The 19,775-nt window shown below is 35.4% G+C and overlaps 1 protein-coding gene across 2 annotated transcripts in view; it reads left to right on the top strand.

Moving 5' to 3' along the window:
* The window catches only part of FAM13A (family with sequence similarity 13 member A), a 330,318-nt gene that overhangs the window by 62,600 nt on the left and 247,943 nt on the right, over nt 1–19,775 (top strand). The gene's annotated exons all lie outside the window — the stretch shown is intronic.

The raw sequence follows: 19,775 nt of genomic DNA, 5'->3' as shown, positions 1-19,775 counted from the left end.
GGCTGTATTTATTTTTACTCCTATCTTCAAAATAAACCTTTGTTTAGTGACCTACATGTAAGAAATAGAGATAACTAGAAAAGTGTTCAATAATTTTGAAACCCTAAATTCTAGAAGAGGTGAAAATGATTTTGTAAGTAAAGTGATCATTTTATAACTCACAGATCCATACCTCATTGCTGACTTACTGGATTGGGCTTGATCTGGAATTTCTGGTAACTTGCTTCAATTAGTCAATCAAAAATATCAAGTAATGAGTTTTTATAGGCTCTACTGCTTAGTATAGCTTTTATCCTTTTTGATGGTAAAATACACTAACAAAATTTACCATTTTACTATTTTTAAGTGTATAGTTCAACAGCATCAAGTATATGTACTTTGTTGTGATCTACTTGGTATGTGTGTCTAAACTTACAGTTCTGGAAGTCACTACTAGGTCCTTTTCACACTGAAATAGAGTATAATTCTTACAACAGATAACTGTTTTTGAACTTCTTACCAAGTACTGTACTGTCTCCTATATCTGATTGATTCTAAAGAGGCAGAAGTGGCTTATGTTGTCTTTGAAGTTCCTCTGTCCAAGTTAAGGAAAAGTAGACATTTCAACTTTTGACCACACTTAGTCCATTCATGTTACAAAGATGATCAGTGGAATGCTGAGATTCAAGGATAATTCTTACCAAGACCCACTAAAAGGCAAACAAAGGAAGTGCTTTTCTTAATACCTAAGGTGAATACCTTGTCTAGTTGATAGGTGAGGAAGATTTTTTTGAATAAAGAAACATCTTCATGAAATAATGTTAACTTTTGAAAGAACATAAAATTTTAGATATAAAAAGATAACTGGCTATGAAATATATAATTATAAAATGGAAGAAAATGCACTAACAGCAGATGAATGTTTGGTGCTCTGTATTCTGGATTTCTGGGTGACTCTTAAATTATAGGTTTTCAATATGTAATCCTAGTTACAGGTTTATTAAATTTAGATGATCATGTAATATTATCATTATAAATACTCAAATAATATAGAAAGTATATAGGATACAAATAAAGTCTCTACCATGAGTCTCCGCCATTAATACCTCCCATGCCAACCTCTCCTTCCTAGAGATAAAAATCCATAGCCAGTAGGTATATATCCTTCCATCCTTATGTCTGAACACAGCCATAAAACTTTAATTTTTAAATATAAGTCTTATAATGATACATATATTATGAAGCTTGATTGCTCTTACTAGTATCACTGGAACTTTTAATATCACTCTACTTACATATGTTATTCTTTAACTATTGAATACTAGGAATTTCCCCTAGCCTGATTAATTTTCCCTCTACTGATAAGCACTTAAGTGTCAATTCTTTTACATGAAAATAGTGTTGCAGTGAATATATTGTTTTAATTCCTTATGTACATCTGCAACTATTTCTATAGAAAAGGTAACCTAGAAGTGGAACTGCTTGGCTGAGTATACACATTTTAAAGTTAATGTGTGGTGCCCTTAATGAAGCTGTAACAATTTATGATTCTACCATTGGTGTTTAAGAATACTTGTTTCCCTGTAACCTTGCTATGCTGAATGTTAACACATAATTCAGTACTTGTTGATCTAATGGGAAAAAAGGATATCCTAATTATTTGTGAAGTTGAGTATATTTTAGATTTAGGTGGTAGGTGGCATTAGTATTTGTGTTTCACTGTAATTTGTGTCTGTCTTGTGCTTTGAATTTTTTTAGTTGTGGCTCTTGTTGCTTTGTAGGAGTCCCTTAGGTTTTCTAAAAACTAATCCTTATTTAGAAAAAAAAAATTACAAAAATTCTTTTTGATTGTTTGCCTTTAGCTTTATGGCAATTTATATATTAAATTTAAAAAAATTTTAATTAACTTTTCAACTCTTCCTCTTTTTGTTGACATTTGTATCTTGCTTAATAAATCTGAATACTGTTTCTTGCTTAATATTACATTAATAGCAAAGGTATTACATTACGTATTTTTCTTCTGTTATATTTATAGCTTTTTTATGATTACCTTTTCACTTTTATTTAGAATTTCTTTTTTATATGGCATGTATCATGTATAGATCCAGTTTCATTTTTCTTCAAATAGATAGTTGTTGCCAAATTATACACTGAGTAGCATATCTCTTTCCTAACTTACAGTGCCAACTCTATCACATATTAACTTCCCACATGAGTGGGAATACATGAGTACTGTATACATGTTTGTTTCTCGTTTTTGTATGGCTCCTTCTTGTCCTCTATTTTTCTATTATATTTGCTCTTTCAGAGGAATTTTGGAATCTCCCTGGTAAGTGGTATCTCATTGTTTTGATTTGCATTTCCCTGATGTTGAATATCTTTTATAATGTGCTTATTGGCTATTTTTATTTATTTGGAGGAATGTTCAGATGCTCTACACATATTTTAATCAGATTGTCTCTATTATTAAGAGTCTTATATGTATTAAGAGTCTTATATGTATTTTGGATATAAACCCCTTAGTAAATACAGGATATGCAAATATTTTCTCTCTTTCTGTGAGTTACTTTTCATTTCCTTTAAAAAAATTTTTAATTCCAGTATAGTTAACATACAGTGTTATATTAGTTTCAGGTGTACAATATAGTGACTCAGTAATTCTGTATGTTACTCAGTGCTCATCAAGAAAAGTGTATTTTTAATCCTCCTCACTTATTTCACCCATTCCCCCACCTACTTCCCCACTGGTAACCATCTGTCCTCTACAATTAAGAGTCTGTTTGTCTGTCTGTCTTTTTTTCCTTTGTTCTTTTACTTTCTCAAATTCCACATATGAGTGAAATAATGTTATTTGTATATATATGTATATATATTTTTATGGCTGAATAATATTCCTTCATTCATCTGTCAGTGGATGCAGGCTTCTTCCTTATTTTGGCTATTGTAAATAATGCTGCAATAAACGTAGGGGTGCATATATCCCTTTGAATTAGTATTTCATATTCTTCAGGTAAATACCCAGTAGTGCAATTACTGGATCATAGGGTAATTCTATTTTTAATTTTTTGAGGAACTTCCATACTGTCTTTTAATTTTTTGAGGAACTTCCATATGTATGTATATATATTTTTATGGCTGAATAATATTCCTTCATTCATCTATCAATGGACGCAGGCTTCTTCCTTATTTTGGCTATTATAAATAACGCTGCAATAAACGTAGGGGTGCATATATCCCTTTGAATTAATGTTTCATATTCTTCAGGTAAATACCCAGTGGTGCAATTACTGGATTATAGGGTAGTTTTATTTTTAATTTTGAGGAACTTCCATACTGTACCAGTTTGCATTCCCACCAACGGTGCACAAGTGTTCCTTTTTCTTCACATCCTCAGGGAAAAACCTGAGGTTTTTCCCTGATGATGAGTGATGTTGAACATCATGTCTTCTTTGGAGAAATGTCTGTTCATGTCTTCTCCCCATTTTTTAATTGGGTTATTTGGTTTTGGGGTGTTGAGTTGTTTGTATCAGTTCTCTCTATATTTTGGATACTAACCCTTTATCAGATAAGTCATTTGTAAACATCTCCTATGCCGTAGGTTTCCTTTTAGTTTCATTCGTTGTCGTCTTTGCTATCCAGAAGATTTTTATTTTGATGTAGTCCCAATGGCTTATTTTTGCTTTTGTTTCCCTTGCTTCAGGAGACCTGTCTAGAAAGATGTTCCGAGGATCAATGTCAGAGAAATTGTTTCCTGTGCTTTTTTCTAGAATTTTTATGTTTTCAGGTCTCATATTTTGGTCCTTAATGCATTTTAAGTTTATTTGTGTATATCTTTAAGAAAGGGGTCTAGTTTCATTCCTTTGCATGTAGCTGTCCAGTTTTCCTAACACCATTTGTTGAAGAAACTGTCTTCTTGCCGTTGGATATTCTTTACAGCTTTGTCGAAGATTAATTGACCATATAAATGTGGGTTTACTTCTGGGCTTTCTATTTTGGTTCCACTGATCTGTGTATCTATTTTTGTGCCAGTATCATACTGTTTTGATTACTACAGCTTCGTGGTATAACTCAAACTCTCGAATTGTGACTTTGTTATTCTTTTTCAAGATTTCTTTGGCTATCTGGTGTCTTTTGTGGTTCCATACAAATTTTAGGATTGTTGGTTTTACTTCTGTGAAAAATGCTGTTGGTATTTCAATTGGGATTGCATTGAATCTGTTGATTGCTTTGGGTAGTATGGACAGTTAACAATATTTGTTCTTCCAATCCATGAGCATGGAATGTCTTTCCATTTGTGTCATCTTCACTTTCTTTTCATCAGTGTTTTACAGTTTTCAGAGCATACAGTTTTACAGGTCTTTCACTTCATTAAGTTTATTCCTAGATATTTTATTATTTTTGGTTCAATTATAAATAGGATTTTTTCTCAGTTTCTCTTTCTGCTATTTCATTATTAGTGTATAGAAATGGAACATATTTTTGTACATTGATTCTTGTATCCTATGACCTTACTGAATTCATTTATCAGTTCTAGCAGTTTTTTGGCAGAGTCTTTAGAGTTTCCTCTATATAGTGTCATGTCATCTGCAAATAGTGAAAGTTTAACTTCTTGCTTACCAACTTGGATGCCTTTTATTCCTTTTTCTTGTTTGATTGTTCTGGCTGGGAATTCCAGTATTTGAATAGAAATGATGAGAGTGGACATCCTTGTCTTATTCCTGACCTTAGGAGAAAGGCTCTCAGTTTTTCCCCATTGACTATGTTGTTAGCTGTGGGTTTTTCGTATACAACCTTTATTATGTGGAGGTATGTTCCCTCCAAACATACTTTGTTGAGGTTTTTTTCCTGAGTGGTTGTTGTACTTTATCCAGTGCTTTTTCTGTATCTATTGAAATGATCCTATGGTTTTTATCCTTTCTCTTATTGCTGTGATGTGTCTCATTGGTTGATTTGTGAATACTGAACCACCTTTGCATCCTGGAAATAAATCCCACTTGATCATGGTGAATGATTTTTTTTTCAATGTATTGTTGGATTTGGTTTGCTAAAGTATGGAGGATTTTTGCATCTATGTTCATGAGAGATACTGGCCTCTAGTTTTCTTTTTTTTTTGCAGTGTCTTTATTTGGTTTTGACATCAGTCTAATGCTGGCCTCATAGAATGAATTTGGATGTTTTCCTTCCTTTTCCATTTCTTGGAATAGTTTGGGAAAAATAAGTATTAACTCTTTTTTAAATATTTGGTAGAATTTGCCTGTGAAGCCATGTGGTCCTGGACTTTTCTTTGTTGGGAGTTTTTTGATTACTGATTCAATTTCATTGCTAGTAATCCATTTATTCACATTTTCTATGTTTCCTGATACAGTTTTGGGAGGTTATTCTAAGAATTTATCCATTTCTTCTAGTTGTCCAATTTGTTGGCATATAATTCTTCGTAGTATTCTCTTAAAATCCTTTGCAATTCTGTGGTATCTGTTGTTTCTACTCTTTCATTTGTGATTTTATTTTTGAGTCCTTTTTTTTTTTTTTTTTTTTTTGTCTTTTGATGAGTCTGGCTAACGGTTTATCAATTTTGTTTTTTTCAAAGAATCAGCTCCTGTTTCATTAATCCCTTCTATTGTTTTTTGTTTGTTTTTTTTTTCAATGTTTATTTGTTTTCAGAGAGAGAGAGAGAGAGAGGAGACAGAGCATGAGTGGGGGAGGGACAGAAAGAGAGGGGAGACACAAATTCTGAAGCAGGCTCCAGGGTCTGAGCTGTTAGCACAGAGCCTGACACAGGGCTCAAACTCATGGACCGCTAGATCATGACCAGAGCCAAAGTTGGACATTGAACCAACTGGAGCCACCCAAACGCCCCTAGTTGGTTGGTCTTTAGTTTCTATTTCGTGTATTTCTGCTATAATCTTTATTATTCCCTTCCCTCTCCTGATTTGGGGTTTTGTTTATTGTTTTTATTCTGGTTTCTTTAGGTGTGAGGTTAGGTTGTTTGAGATTTTTCTTGCTTCTGGAAGTAGACCTGTATTGCTATAAACTTCCTTCTTAGAACAACTTTTGCTATATCCCAGCGATTTTGGACTGTTTTCATTTTCATTTATCTCCATATGTTTTTTATTTCTTTTTTGATTTCTTGGTTTCATTGCTTAATAGTGTGTTATACCTCCATGTATTGGTGCTCTTTCCAGATTTTTTCTTGTGGTGATTTCTAATTTCATAGCATTGTGGTGAGAAAAGACGCATAGTATGTCTTCGATCTTTTTGAATTTGTTCAGACTCGTTTTGTGGCCTAATATGTGATCTATTCTGGAGAATGTTCCATGTGCACTTGAAAAGAATGTGTATTCTGGTGTTTTAGAAGGGATTTTTTTTTTTTTTTTAAGGAGGGAATGTTTTGAATATATGTTACATTCATCTGGTCCAGTGTGTCATTCAAAGCCAGTGCTTCCTGTTGATTTTCTATTTGGACATTCTGTCCATTGACATTAGTGGGGTGTTAAAGTCCCCTGTTCTTATTGTATCACTATCAATTAATCCCTTTATGTTTGTTATTAAGTGCTCCCATGTTCAGTGCATAAATATTTGCAGTAGTTATGTCTTCTACTTGGATTGTTCCCTTTATGGTTATGAAGTGTTCTTCCTCATTTCTTGTTACAGTCCTTGTTTTAAAGTCCATTTTGTCTGATGTAAGTATTGCTACTCTGGCTTTATTTTGACATCCTTTGGCATGATATATGTTTCTCCATCCCCTTACTTTCAATGTGAATTTTTTATTTTTAGGTCTGAAATTAGTTCCTTGAAGGCATGTAGCATGTATACATGTATTTTTTTTTTTTTATTCATTTCATCACCCTGTGTCTTTTGATTGGAGCATTTAGTCCATTTACATTCAAATTACTGGTAATATGTTTTTATTGACATTTTGTTAGGTGTTTTATGGTTGATTGTGTGGTTTTTCTCTGTTCCTGTCTTTGCTCTTTTGACTCAAGATTATTTACCGTTTAATGATATACTTTGATTCCTTTCTCTTTATTCCTTGCCTGTCCATTACTGGTTTTTGATTAGCAGTTACCATTGGTTTGTCTATAACATCTTCTGCATATGGCAGAAGTTGATGGTCATTTAAGTTTGAACCTGTTCTTTGCTCCTGTCCCCCTCCCACCATGTTTTAGATATACAGTGCTACATTACCTCCTTTTATTTTGTGAGTCCCTTGACTGATTTTTATATATATAATTATTTTTACTGCTTTTGTGCTTCGTACTTTTTTTTTTTTTTTTTTTTTTTTTTTTTTTTTACTGTTACTTACGTTCTTTCTTATCCACCCAAAGCCTCCCCTTTAACATTTCTTACAGGGCTGGTTTAGTGGTGATGAATGTCTTAAAGTTATGTCTGAGAAACTCTTTGTCTTTCCTTTTATTCTGAATGATAACCTTGCTGGATAGAGTATTTTTGCCTGCAGGTTTTTTTCCTTTCAGCACTTTGAATATATCATGCCATCCCTTCTGACCTGCAAAATTTCTGTTCAAAAGTCAACTGATAGCCTTATGGAGTTTCCCTGGTATGTAGCTGCTTTTTCTCTTGCCACTTTTAAAATTCTCTCTTGGGGCGCCTGGGTGGCGCAGTCGGTTAAGCGTCCGACTTCAGCGAGGTCACGATCTCGCGGTCCGTGAGTTCGAGCCCCGCGTCGGGCTCTGGGCTGATGGCTCGGAGCCTGGAGCCTGTTTCTGATTCTGTGTCTCCCTCTCTCTCTGCCCCTCCCCCGTTCATGCTCTGTCTCTCTCTGTCCCAAAAATAAATAAAAACGTTGAAAAAAAAATTTTTTTTAAATTCTCTCTTTATCATTACTTTTTTCCATTTTAATTACTATGTTTTTTGGTATGGACCTCCTTGGGTTGTTTTTGTTGAGGGATGTCTGTGCCTCCTAGATCTGGATGTGTTTCCTTCCTCAGATTCAAGAAGTTTTTAACCATTATTTCTTCAAATAAATTTTTTGCCTCATGTTCTTTCTCTTCTTCTTCTGGAACCCCTGTAATGCAAATGTTATTACACTTTATGATCCTTAGTTCCTAAGTCTATTCTCATTTTAAATGATTTTTTTTCCTCTCACCTGTGCAGCTTACTTACTTTCCATTCCTCTGTCCTCCAGGTCATTGATTCATTCTTCTGCTTCCTCTAACCTACTATTTATTCTATCTGGTATATTTTTCATTTCAGTTATTGTGTTCTTCATCTCTGATTGACTCTTTTTTATCTCTTTGTTAAGGGTCTCACTGATGTCCTCCAGTCTTTTCTCAAGTCCATTGAGTATCTTTATGAGCATTACTTTGAATTCTCTATCAGGCATGTTACTCCATTTTATATCCAATTTGTTTGGCTGTCTTGCTGTGATTTTGTCCTGTTCTTTCATTTGGAACATATTTCTCTGTCTCCTCATTTTGTCTCACTCTCTGGGTCTGTTTCTGTGTGTTAGGAAAGTCAGCTACATCTCCTGATCTTGAAAGTAGTAGACTTAAGAAGATGAGGTCCTGTAGTACCCTGCACTACAGTATCCCCCCCCATTCATCAGAATCTGGCACTTGAGGGCAGTCCCCTGTGTGTGTTGATCGTGCCCTGCTGTTGTGGCTCAGCTCCTTTTTCTGTCAGTCCAGTCACCTGCAGTGGCTCTCTTTGCCTGTTGTGGGCAGTGTTTGGTTCCTGTGTTATTGGTGGGCCAGTCTATGGCCGCAATGGGCTTGAGTTGAATCAGACCAGTCATTTGTCAGAGATGCAGTAACACCAAACTGGAGGGCACTTTCCCTGTGTTTTCCCCTGGGAAGCATTCATTGGTGGGCAGGGCTGCAGTCAGACCAGATGTCTGCCTTCAGCCCATTGCCGGGGCAGTAGTCACTTGGTGTGGTGCTGGCCCCTGTCAGGGCTGCTTGCACACTGCCTGGCTTGTGGCACCACTTTGGATGCACCCAGGCCAAAAGCATATTGGAGGGGGCAGATCCACAACTTAAGTGGGGGCAAGTCTCGCAGTGTTAGCAAAATTTGCAACTGGTCCTCTTCAAGAGGAGACCTGCAACTACTGAAACCAAGGCCAGCCAGGTTAGCCCAGGCAGATCCACAGAGTAAGGGTGGTGGGAGGCGGCATGGTGTTAGCAAGGTTTGTACTGGTGTTCTGGAGGAGGGACCTGCTGTGCAAGGACTGAGAGAAGCCTGGCTGGAGGGGGCAGGAGGTATGGTGTTAGCAAGACAAGTAGCTAGTATAGGCATCATGCTGATTTCTGCAGGTGGCTATGTGTTAGTGCTGGGGATAGGGGAGGGAAATGGCACCTACCAACTCCTTTGTTCCAGGAGGAGTCTCCCAATGAGACTGTCTCTTCAGGACTTGCTCTGTAAACAACTCTCCTTCCCATATGCCCCAGGCGGTTTTCAAACTACTGCTTCTATGCTGTGTCTCTGCAGGGTATTTTTTGTGCTATCTCCTCAAGTTTTCTCTTGCCTTCCTGGCTCTCCCAGAGTGGAGCCTGATAATTTTTAAAATTCCAGGTTTTAAGTCCCACTGGCTGTAAGAATTCATGACATTTAGCCCCATGTGTGCTCCCTGATGTGAGGATCTGTTTCTCTCCCCTCTTCATGTTTGTGGCGTCCCTCCCTCTAATGGACAGTCCCATGAGTCCATTTAGATGTGGACCCTGTCTCTGCCTTTCCTACCCTCTTTAATATGGCCTCTTCTCTACATTCAGTTGTGGAGTTTGTTCTGCCAGTCTTCAGGTCATTTTCTAGGGTATTTACACTGATGTGAGTGTTACCTAGTTGTGACTGTAGTATGAGATGAGGTGATGGTCCTCCTTCTCCATCATCCTCCCAGCAGTCCCTCCCATTTCATTTTCTTGATTGTGTGCTTTCAAGCACAGTTTTTAAAATGTTGATTAAGTTTAGTATACCAATTTTTTTTCTTTTGTTGCTTATGCTTTTGTTTGCATCTAAGAAGGTTTTGCCTAACTTACGAAGATATTTTCTCAAGAGATTCATAGTTTTAACTCTTATGTTAAGAAGTTCATTTTAAGTTTATGTTTGTGCCTTGTAAAGAAGGAGTCCGGTTTCATTCCTTTCATGTGGATGTGCAGTTATCCTGGTACCAGTTGTTGGAAAGACTGTTTTTCCCCTTTGAATTACCTTGGGACTCTTGTTGAAAATTAACTGACCATAATTGCTAGAGTTTATTTCTAGACTCAGTTGTATTCCATCGATCCCTATACATCTATCCTTAGGCCAGTACTACTTGATTCCTGGTCTTGATTACTTGATTACTGTAGCTTTTTAGTAAGTTTTAAAATTGGGAAATGTCAATCTTCCAGCTGTGTTGTTCTCTTCAAGGTTGTCTTAGCTATTCTTGGTCCCTTGCTTTTCCATATGAGTATGGGGTCATCTCATAAATTTCTGCAAAAAAGCCAGGGGGTATTTTGATAAGAATTTTTTTGAATCTGTGGATCACATTAGGGAGTACTGCCATCTTAACAATATTAAATTCTCCAATCCATGAATATGGGATATCTTTCCATTTACTTGTGTTGTCTTTATTTCAACAATGTCTTATCATTTTCAGAGTACAAATTTTACACTTCCTTTGTTGAATCTTAAGTATTTTTTAAGTTATTCTAAATATAATTAATATTATTTTTAGTTTGTTCATTGGTAGTGCTAACATAGCTTTAATTTGCATTTATTTTATTATGAATGAAGTTAGACATCTTTATGGGATATCTGTTTAAGGGTCGTTTGCCTTTCTCATGATGTGTTTGTGCCTATCTTTTGCCCATTTTCCTATTAGGTCTTCAGGGGTTTTTTTTTTGCTTGTTTGTTTAATATTTATTTATTTTTAGACTTTGTTTCCTCGAATAAACACATTTAAAACTAATGCTCCCTCAGTATCATTTTGGAACATTACATTGAATATTACTGTATCACTTTTTGTTATGAGTTGAATTGTCCAAGATACAAACCCTGAGACAGAGGATTCAAATAGTAGTTGTATAGGGTAACGCTCTTTGGAGCTGCACCTGTAAACCATAGACAGATGTAGGATTAGGCAGAAGAAGTTGAATATTTCATGCAATTATAACAAAGTCCTCCAGCAGTCTCAAATGTACTTAGGAGCTTGGATGGCCTTTCAGAGATCTCTCAAATTGAGTCAAGGGCATTGGTACATTTAACCTTTTCCATCAGTCACTGGAGATGAGATGTGCCTAGGGAAGTGGTATAATCTTGGGAGAGGGCTCAGCTATGAACCATAAGTAGACATTACTCTCAGCAGCTAGGGTAATGAATGAAACATGAAGAAGGAATCTGAATATCACTCCACAGAATCCACTATATATTTATAATGTTATAATAATTTTTCATAGTATACTATGGCACAGCATATTTTTCTATGAAAAATTTAGCAAACATTGGACTGTAAACTTTGTATGTTATGTATGACTTTTCTAAGGAAATTTCTAATATCCTATTTTCTAGAACCAGTAAAAATCCTCCAAAGAATATTATTCTTAGAGATTAGCAGGAATTGCTTTCCCTAAGTTCTGATAGTTATTAAAATGGATACTAGATTTTCCATGGTTTGGATAGTATGACCTAATAAAAGAAAGTTATCCTAGTCTTCTGGCATTTGGTAGGTTTGATATTCTGAATTATTTATTTTTCTGTTACATTTTCTGTACAATGGGACTTAGGGGATTTATTTTGAGACTTAAGACCATAAGAGGAAATCTTTGTACGTGGTACACAATTAGTAGAGTAGTGTTGGAAAACATGTGCATTTAACTGAACACATTTAAAATTATTTTAAGGGAAAGATCAGGTTTTATAGATTCTGTACATCATACTAGTTAGTGACTGGGCTCCTTAGAAACAAGAGATCGGAGACATGACTTTTTTCTTACCTCAGCTATCTTAGTTTTCACTTTATTTTTACATTTGGTACAAGCTTCTTAGAATATTGAGATACTTTTTAATATTTAAAGAAAATTTTTCTTGTCCAATAAAACTTGTAAATATACAGACCAATTTCTTCAACTTTTGTGTTCATATCAGACACAAATCTTCTGATGTGCTCAGACTGCCTTGGCATTACCCACCTCCCAGACCAGTCTGCCACCAGTGTTTCATTTTTCACCTGCCTTGGGAATGCTGGATCCTTCTCCTTGGCCACAGTCGTATGGCTGGGTCAACCAGCTTCCCCCACCGCTTTTGGACCCTGAATTCCTGATGGGCTGCCAGAGGGGCTGGATAAGGCAACATGAAAGTCTAGAACAGTTAAATCCTTCTGAGTGAACCTTGGCAATGGAAAATAGAAGTCAGGAGGGAACTAGGTAGATCCCCTTTTTCTTCCTCCCATGGAATACTTTATCCCAGGCTTCTTCTTGCAGCCAATCTGTTTGAATTCCAGACTGCCAAACAAAGCATCTGCCAAGCCAACTGATGTGTGGTTTGGGATTTCTTTGTGAAATAGCTATTTACACTTGACTTTGTTGCACTACTTACCTTCTTTCCTTACCCATGCTGCCCTGTACCCATCCCAAAATAATGCACCAGCATCCTCATCCTTGGCTTAGTCTCAGTTTTTTTGAGAATCTGCTCTAAGGCACTGTGTACCTACAGAGAGCAGACTGTTCCAATACAGAAGGAAAGCTGGTTTTCTCAAGATAGGATGAGAGATGTTGTACTTTAAGTATATTAAAGGATAATGTTAGCCATGCAGGATCTTTTCACATGCCGACTTTGGAAACTAAATTCCTCATAAACACCAACTCCGCTGTAAATGTTCTACTTCCCCAATATTATTATATGACTCCTTGGAATTTAAAGTTTCCTTTGACCAAAAAAAGTGTTCAAAGCTGAGAATAATGTTGGAAAAAACTAAATATTTGTGTTTACTGTTATTTCAACAATTTAAAAATGTATTTGTTAAATGACATTAACAAGACACCGAATTGCCTTAATGACCTTTAGCTGAGATTTATTTTTGTTACTATTCTTGATCCTTTGCATTAAATCTACTGTGTACAGTTTCAATCATTTAATAACGTCAATTACATCAAAATTTAATCTCTAGTAAGTAAATAAGCTAACACCTACTGATGATTCAGCCATTTTGATCAAATTCTTCTTCATTTTCTTTGCTTTCTATGTCTTTTGTCTATAGATCTGTAAATTAATCCTACCCCTTGAAACAAGTGTATCGATATAATCAGTAAGGCACTCGGTGGTAATATAGCTATTTCTTTTTCTTTTTTTAAGTTTATTCATTTTGAGAGAGAGAGAGAGAGAGACAGTGTGAGTGGGGGAGGGGCAGTGAGAGAGAGGGAGAATGAGAATCCCAAGCAGGCTCCATGCTGCCAGTGCAGAGCCCAACATTGGGCTTGGACTCATGAAACCATGAGATCATGACCATAGCTGAAACCAAGAGTCCGATACTTAACTGACTGAGCCATCCAGGTGCTCCCATTCTAGCTATTTCTGATGTTTAAAGAGATGGGCGACTGGGTGACTCAGTCAGTCAAGCATCGGACTCTTGATTTTGGCTCAGGTCATGATCTCACAATTCATGGGTTGGAGCCCCTCATCCGGCTTTGCTGTGACAGTGTGGAGCCTGCTTGGGATTCTCTCTCTTGCTCTCTCTCTGCCCCTCCTTTGCTCCCTTACTCTGTCTCTCTCAAAAATAAAACATAAAAAAGAGAAAGGAATTTTAGATTTTGAATAAACCCTTCCATGTGTGCATTAATCCAAGATAGTACATTTTTGCTTAGTGGCAGTATAAAAACCATTTTAAAGTTGTTTGGGGCTCCTTCAAATCTTGCAGAAAAAAGACACAATAAGTTAATGGTACCAAATCACTACCTTGTAACTCGTGGTTCATGATATTTATGTTTATGTGTGTGTAATAAAGTATTTGAGCAACATCAGTAAATATTAGATGAGATCAGCTAAATTTGTAGACAAACAGGATGTGTAACCAGATAAGCCTACAATGTTGCCATCATGTTATCTGCTAATAGCTAGTAAGCAGCTTTGTTTGGTTTTCAACCCAAATGTTACTTTTGGAAAATTGGTAATTTGGATTGAAAAATGTAGATAGTTGAGATTTTTAAAAATTAAACCCAAGCCCTGGTCTCACATTGTCCTATATTTATAACCTCTGGTCTCACATTGTCCTATATTTATAACCTCATTAGTATAAATACATAAAATGCACATTGCTCATTTAATTTTTAGCACAATTATACTTATTACTGTTATCCTTCATAAACATGTTTTTGGCATATTAAGGAGTGGGTGATTGGAAAGTTCCTCCCGTCTCTGCTGAAACCTATACCTGTGCTTTGCGGCAGTTACCTCATTGCCTATAATTCTGTCTTATCCCACTGTCCCTTGTAAGGGTGATAATTGACTTTGCAGTTGCCTTTTTTTCCAAAATGGGTATAAGTTTATTTTTTTGTTACAAAAGTAACATATGTTCATTAAAAAAAAATTTTTTTTTTAACCAAGAAAGCCCAGGTGTAAATATGAAAATTAAAATCCTCCATAATTCGACTACCTGGACCCAGTCACTGTTCACACTTAGGTTTCTGTGCTTTCATATTCATTGCATGCTTACATATGCATTTATATTTACGTCTGATTAAAGGTGAGGGTGATAATGTAATACTGATTTATAACCTTTATTTTAAAACTTCATGTCCTCTAATCATGGCATTTTTCCATACTTAAAATTTTACATCATCATTAATAATGACAGCATTGCGTTCTCATCCTTTGATCAATATCCTTTATTTAAGCTGTCCCTATAAAGGGCATTTCACATTTTTTTTCTCAGCAATAATAGGTGGTATTTATTGAGTGCTTACTAACCTCCTGGCAATGTTCTAGGTGCTTTTCATTTATTTGCATACTTATTCTCAGAGCCTTATGAGGCAGGTACTATTCTTATCTTTCCTTTTCACATGAAGAAGCTGAAATTGTAATTTGCTCAAGGTCACATGGCTAAGAAGTGTGCGTCAGGGTTTTAAATCCAGACAGCCTGGCTCCTGAGCTCCAAGCCCTAATCACTGCTCTGTAAGTGTTTCCCCTATAAACAGCATCGCAGCGACTACTCTTGAACATACATCTTTTCACACTTCATTAATTATTTTCTTTGGATGTACTTTTGAAAGTAGACTTGCCTAGTCAAAGAATATTCATATTATCAAATTTTTTCTTCATTGAAAGGTTGTACCAGTTCACGCTGTGAGCAGCAGTCTGTGGCTGTGGCTCCTTTCCCACACCTTCTCCAACACTGGTGTTATCATTTCTTAACACGTTTGCCAGTATAATAAATGAACGTTATTTCTTATACACGTTTTGATTTTTGTATTTTGATTATTGTAAGGTTTAATGTATTTGTGAGCCTATTTTCCCAGTTTTACTTTTGTCAATTGCCTTTATGCTCTTTGTCAGTTTTTTTTACCCTGTTTTTGTTGTTGATTTGTGGGAGTTCCTTTTGATTATCACTATTAATCTATTGTTATACATAGAAAATATTTCTCATAGCTTGTAATTCACATAATTGTAATTCCTATTACATGAATTCTTATAATTCACATTGTGTGAATTCCTATAATTCATGTTAGAACCTCATAATTCTTTTGCCACAGAGAAGTTTAGAGATATTTCAATTTGTGTTGTTTGGGCTTGATGTGACCCTTAAAAGGCCTTCAACCTCAAGGTTATGAGAATATTTACTAATACCCTCTCAATGTTTTTGAGGTTTTAAATTTTAATATTTAAACCTCGAATATATGTGGACATTGTTTTACAACAGATATGGTAAGGGAATCTAAAAGTCATTTAATATTCTCTTACATTTTTTCTTAGGATATATGCCATTTTTTAATATTTAGGTACTGAATTCTACTGAAATTTATTTTTGAGTAAGGTATGATTCAAGGGTCTAGTTTTTCACTGAATAGTTAGCCTGTTAACCAAACAATATCTAGAGAATAATTCATATTTTGCCAAGTAATTCAAATGTCATTTTTATCATTATATCAAGTTCTTAAATATATTTTGGTTTTCTCTGGGTTATGTTTTGCTACCCTGATCAGTCTGCTTCTCTGGTGCTAGTATCATATACTATATTTTAATGACATGTGTGGTATTCCACTTAATTCTTCTTTTTCAGGATTGTCCTGGATAATTATGTGCATATTCCCTAAAGAACTTCAGCACATTTTTCTAGATTTAAAAATTCCCAGTGAGCTTTTAGATTTTACCAGGTATAGTTGAATATATTTAATGTTGAGTCATTCGTTTATTAAAAGGATGTATCCCCTCGTGTGGTCCAGTTTCTACTTATGTATTTTTTGTTTTATAAAACTGTAGAAGCTTGAAAAAAAATATGTGCAGTTATAAGGAATACAGTGAAAAATCATCCACTAATCACAGTACTTAAATGTAATAACTTTAAATTTTTTATCTATTTTCTTCCAGCTTTTTTCCCATGTATATATACTTTATTTTTAAAAGGATTTTTTAAATGTTTTATTTATTTTTGAGAGAAAGAGAGACAGCGCACAAGCAGGGGAGGGGCAGAGAGAGAGGGAGACCCAGAATCCAAAGCAGGCTCCAGGCTTTGAGCTGTCAGCACAGAGCCCAGCGTATGGCTCGAACTCATGGACCACGAGATCATGACCTAAGCTGAAGTTAGACACTTAACTGACTGAGCCACCTAGGTGCCCCAAGTTTATGTGATTTTTTAATTACTCATAGCTAGGACTTTTTATATAGAAGATGACAGACTTACATTTATTAAATTCTGTGTGTAGAAAAAATATATCCTTCAGTCATCTATTTCTCATGGTGAATCCAAAAGCATAGTTGGTAGTCTCATGTTTTTATGGTTAAAGAACTGAATTGTATGAAATATCAGTTTTTAGGATTATTCAGCTAAAATGAAACTGGGTATTGATTTTGATCCATTACAAATGAAACCTGGAAGTAAGCAAGAGAATAATCAATTGTTTTTTAAGGACAGTAAAAAACAGACTGGGCAGAAAGATTTCTACATAATCATTGTTCTTTGGATTTGTCATCAGATGGATAGAAGTATTGACCATATAAAACTGCTATTTTTCTACTTCAAAATGACCAAAAACAGAAACTCATATAATTCAGTCTAATAGTAAGCTCAAGTCTATTACTAAACTATTACTATCAGCTAAGAACATGAATTTGAATCATAAGAAATTGAATATGCATACCAAAAACAATACTACAAATTTTCCATCAGATGGCCATTTTTTTCAGAAATCATGATGTTTTATAACTTTATATAAGCCATACATACTGTTCCTCCTGGTATTATGTGTGAAGAGTAAACTTTATTATTTTAATGATAACGATACTTCAAACCTTGGTTTTCTCAAACAAAAATAATCAAAGGATGCTTCTTGATCTTGGTCTCACTTAAGAGATGACAGTAGGTCTGTAAGTGGTTGTCCAGCATACTGATTGCTTGTTTGTTATATATGAAACAAGCAACCAATAATATTAAAAATTATGCAGTGTAATTTGTATGTTTTCTTATATGAAATAATTTCTTATATTACAAGGAGCACTGATGTTTTTTCATAGTAATCTTAGATTAGTGCATTATAGATTAGTGCTGATACGAGAAAATATGAAATAGATGGTTTGCCGGTCTTTTACAACACCACTGTGATGCAATATTTTTAAAATGTGTGAACTCTTCTCTGGAATATACCTCTCTAGAGAAATAACCAGGCTTAGTGGTTGAACATTGCTGATTTGGTCCAGAGTCAAAGATTTCTTATCCTTTTTAAAAATAATCTCCGGACCTCTTCAATGTCTGTGGGAATGCAGTGATTAAGCAATAACATCTGTCTGGCAGTTAATGATCATCTGGAGAACTATATGGCCCTGCGTAAATTCAAGGTCCTTTAAGTCAGTTGGTTATTTATTAAAGAGAAATGTCCAGCCTGAAGATATCAACACTACTCTGCTAAATACTACTTTAAAAAATAAAATTGCATGTTTCTTTTCAAACAGACTTTCAAAGGACTTCTACATTCATGATCTTGTTTATTTCTTACATCAATCTTAAGAGAGCAAGCCAGATGATTTCATTTTATAAAGGCTGACATGGGACTCCATGGGGTGGCTGGTACGTGGGTGGGTATCAATGATTGGCCACAAGTTATATCACTAGTAAGCAGGAAGACTAAGAATAGGGTGCCTTCTGACTCCTGGTCTCCTATGTTTTCTACTAGATCACGTATTTTCTCAAGATAATACTATAGATGCTGCTTATTGCACCATACTTTGTCTCACTAGTCATGGGTTATTTGTGAGATTAATAACATTTATTGTAGCACTTGACTTGATATGGCCCATGTATGTATAGTCAGTTGTTAAATACAAGCTTGAAAAAGTGAAAGAATTTAAAACAAATTCTCTTTTCTTTGGGAGAAAAAAGCAAATGCAGGTTCTGATCATTCTGCTTTTCTCATTTTATTTTTTTTAAGTTTATTTATTTGTTTTGAGAGAGTGAGTGTAATCAGGGAAGAAGCAGAGAGAAAGGAGACAGAGAATCCCAAGCACACTCTGTGCTGTCAGTGCAGAGCCCAACATGGGGCTCCATCTCACAAACTGAGATCATTACCTGAGCCAAAATCAAGAGTTGGATATTTGACCAATGGAGCCACCCAAGACCCCAGATTTTCTCATTTTAAATGTCTCTAAAAGAAAAAGTGAACACAAAATCATTTTAATAATGGAGTGTGGTTGCTGTCTGTAAGCCTTCAAAATTAAAACTAGTGCCATATGTCTTGTTAAAGCGTAATCTTGAAAATAGCAGTGACCTTTTAAACTCCTTGAATCATCATCCAGTGATGACAAGTGGCAAATTTAGGCATACACACAAAAATATGTAAATACATAAAAATATAAGTGTGTGTGTGTATATATATATATATATATATAGAGAGAGAGAGAGAGAGAGAGAGAAGGAGAGAAAGGGAGGGGGAGGGAGGGAGGAGGAGGGAGAGGAAGAGACATTCTTCTTAGCTGTTGACAAAATCCAGTGGCAAATTTATATTCTCTACGTTGTATTTGGGAGTGTGTATGCACACTTGTATCATAGTCTCCAGAGATTATTGCCTAATACCTCACATCTGCCTGCTACATATATATACAGTTGTCTTTTATTTTCTCCTATGAGGTTTACTATAGAGCCTCAGTCTTGGAGGAACAGATTCTACTCCCTTCTATGTTATTAACTAGCTTTATGACTTTAAGCAAGTCAATTTTTCTAGCTCTGTTTGCTACCAGATACGTGACTTTCTTTTTCAGCAGTAAGATTTTGTTACGTGATTTTAGTTGTCTATAATTGTTATTTACTAATTTGCCAAATATTTCTTAAGGCATATACTATGTGTCAGAAGGCAGTGTATCAAATGTTGGCCGAACGTCATGGTTCATGCCCTCAGGGACCTCATATGATATGGGGGGAAAGAGGAGATTCCTTAAATAATTACTGAATTACAGTTGCGATCTGTGTTGCAATGGAAAGATGGAGATTCTGATCATGTGAGTACATGAGTGTGTATGCCAGAGAAGTGGCTTGTGCTTCATTCAAGCTTGGCTGACTTAGATGTCTCCTTTTTAATGCACTTGACACCCCCTGCCAGATCTCTTCAACCTCCTCTTAGGCTGGTTTTGGTAACTTCTGGTTTTCCTTTTTACTTTCACCCACTTGA

Source organism: Panthera uncia, chromosome B1 (genome assembly GCF_023721935.1).
Source record: "Panthera uncia isolate 11264 chromosome B1, Puncia_PCG_1.0, whole genome shotgun sequence".
Classification (NCBI taxonomy): domain Eukaryota; kingdom Metazoa; phylum Chordata; class Mammalia; order Carnivora; family Felidae; genus Panthera; species Panthera uncia.
This window is presented reverse-complemented; position numbering and strand designations above follow the sequence as displayed.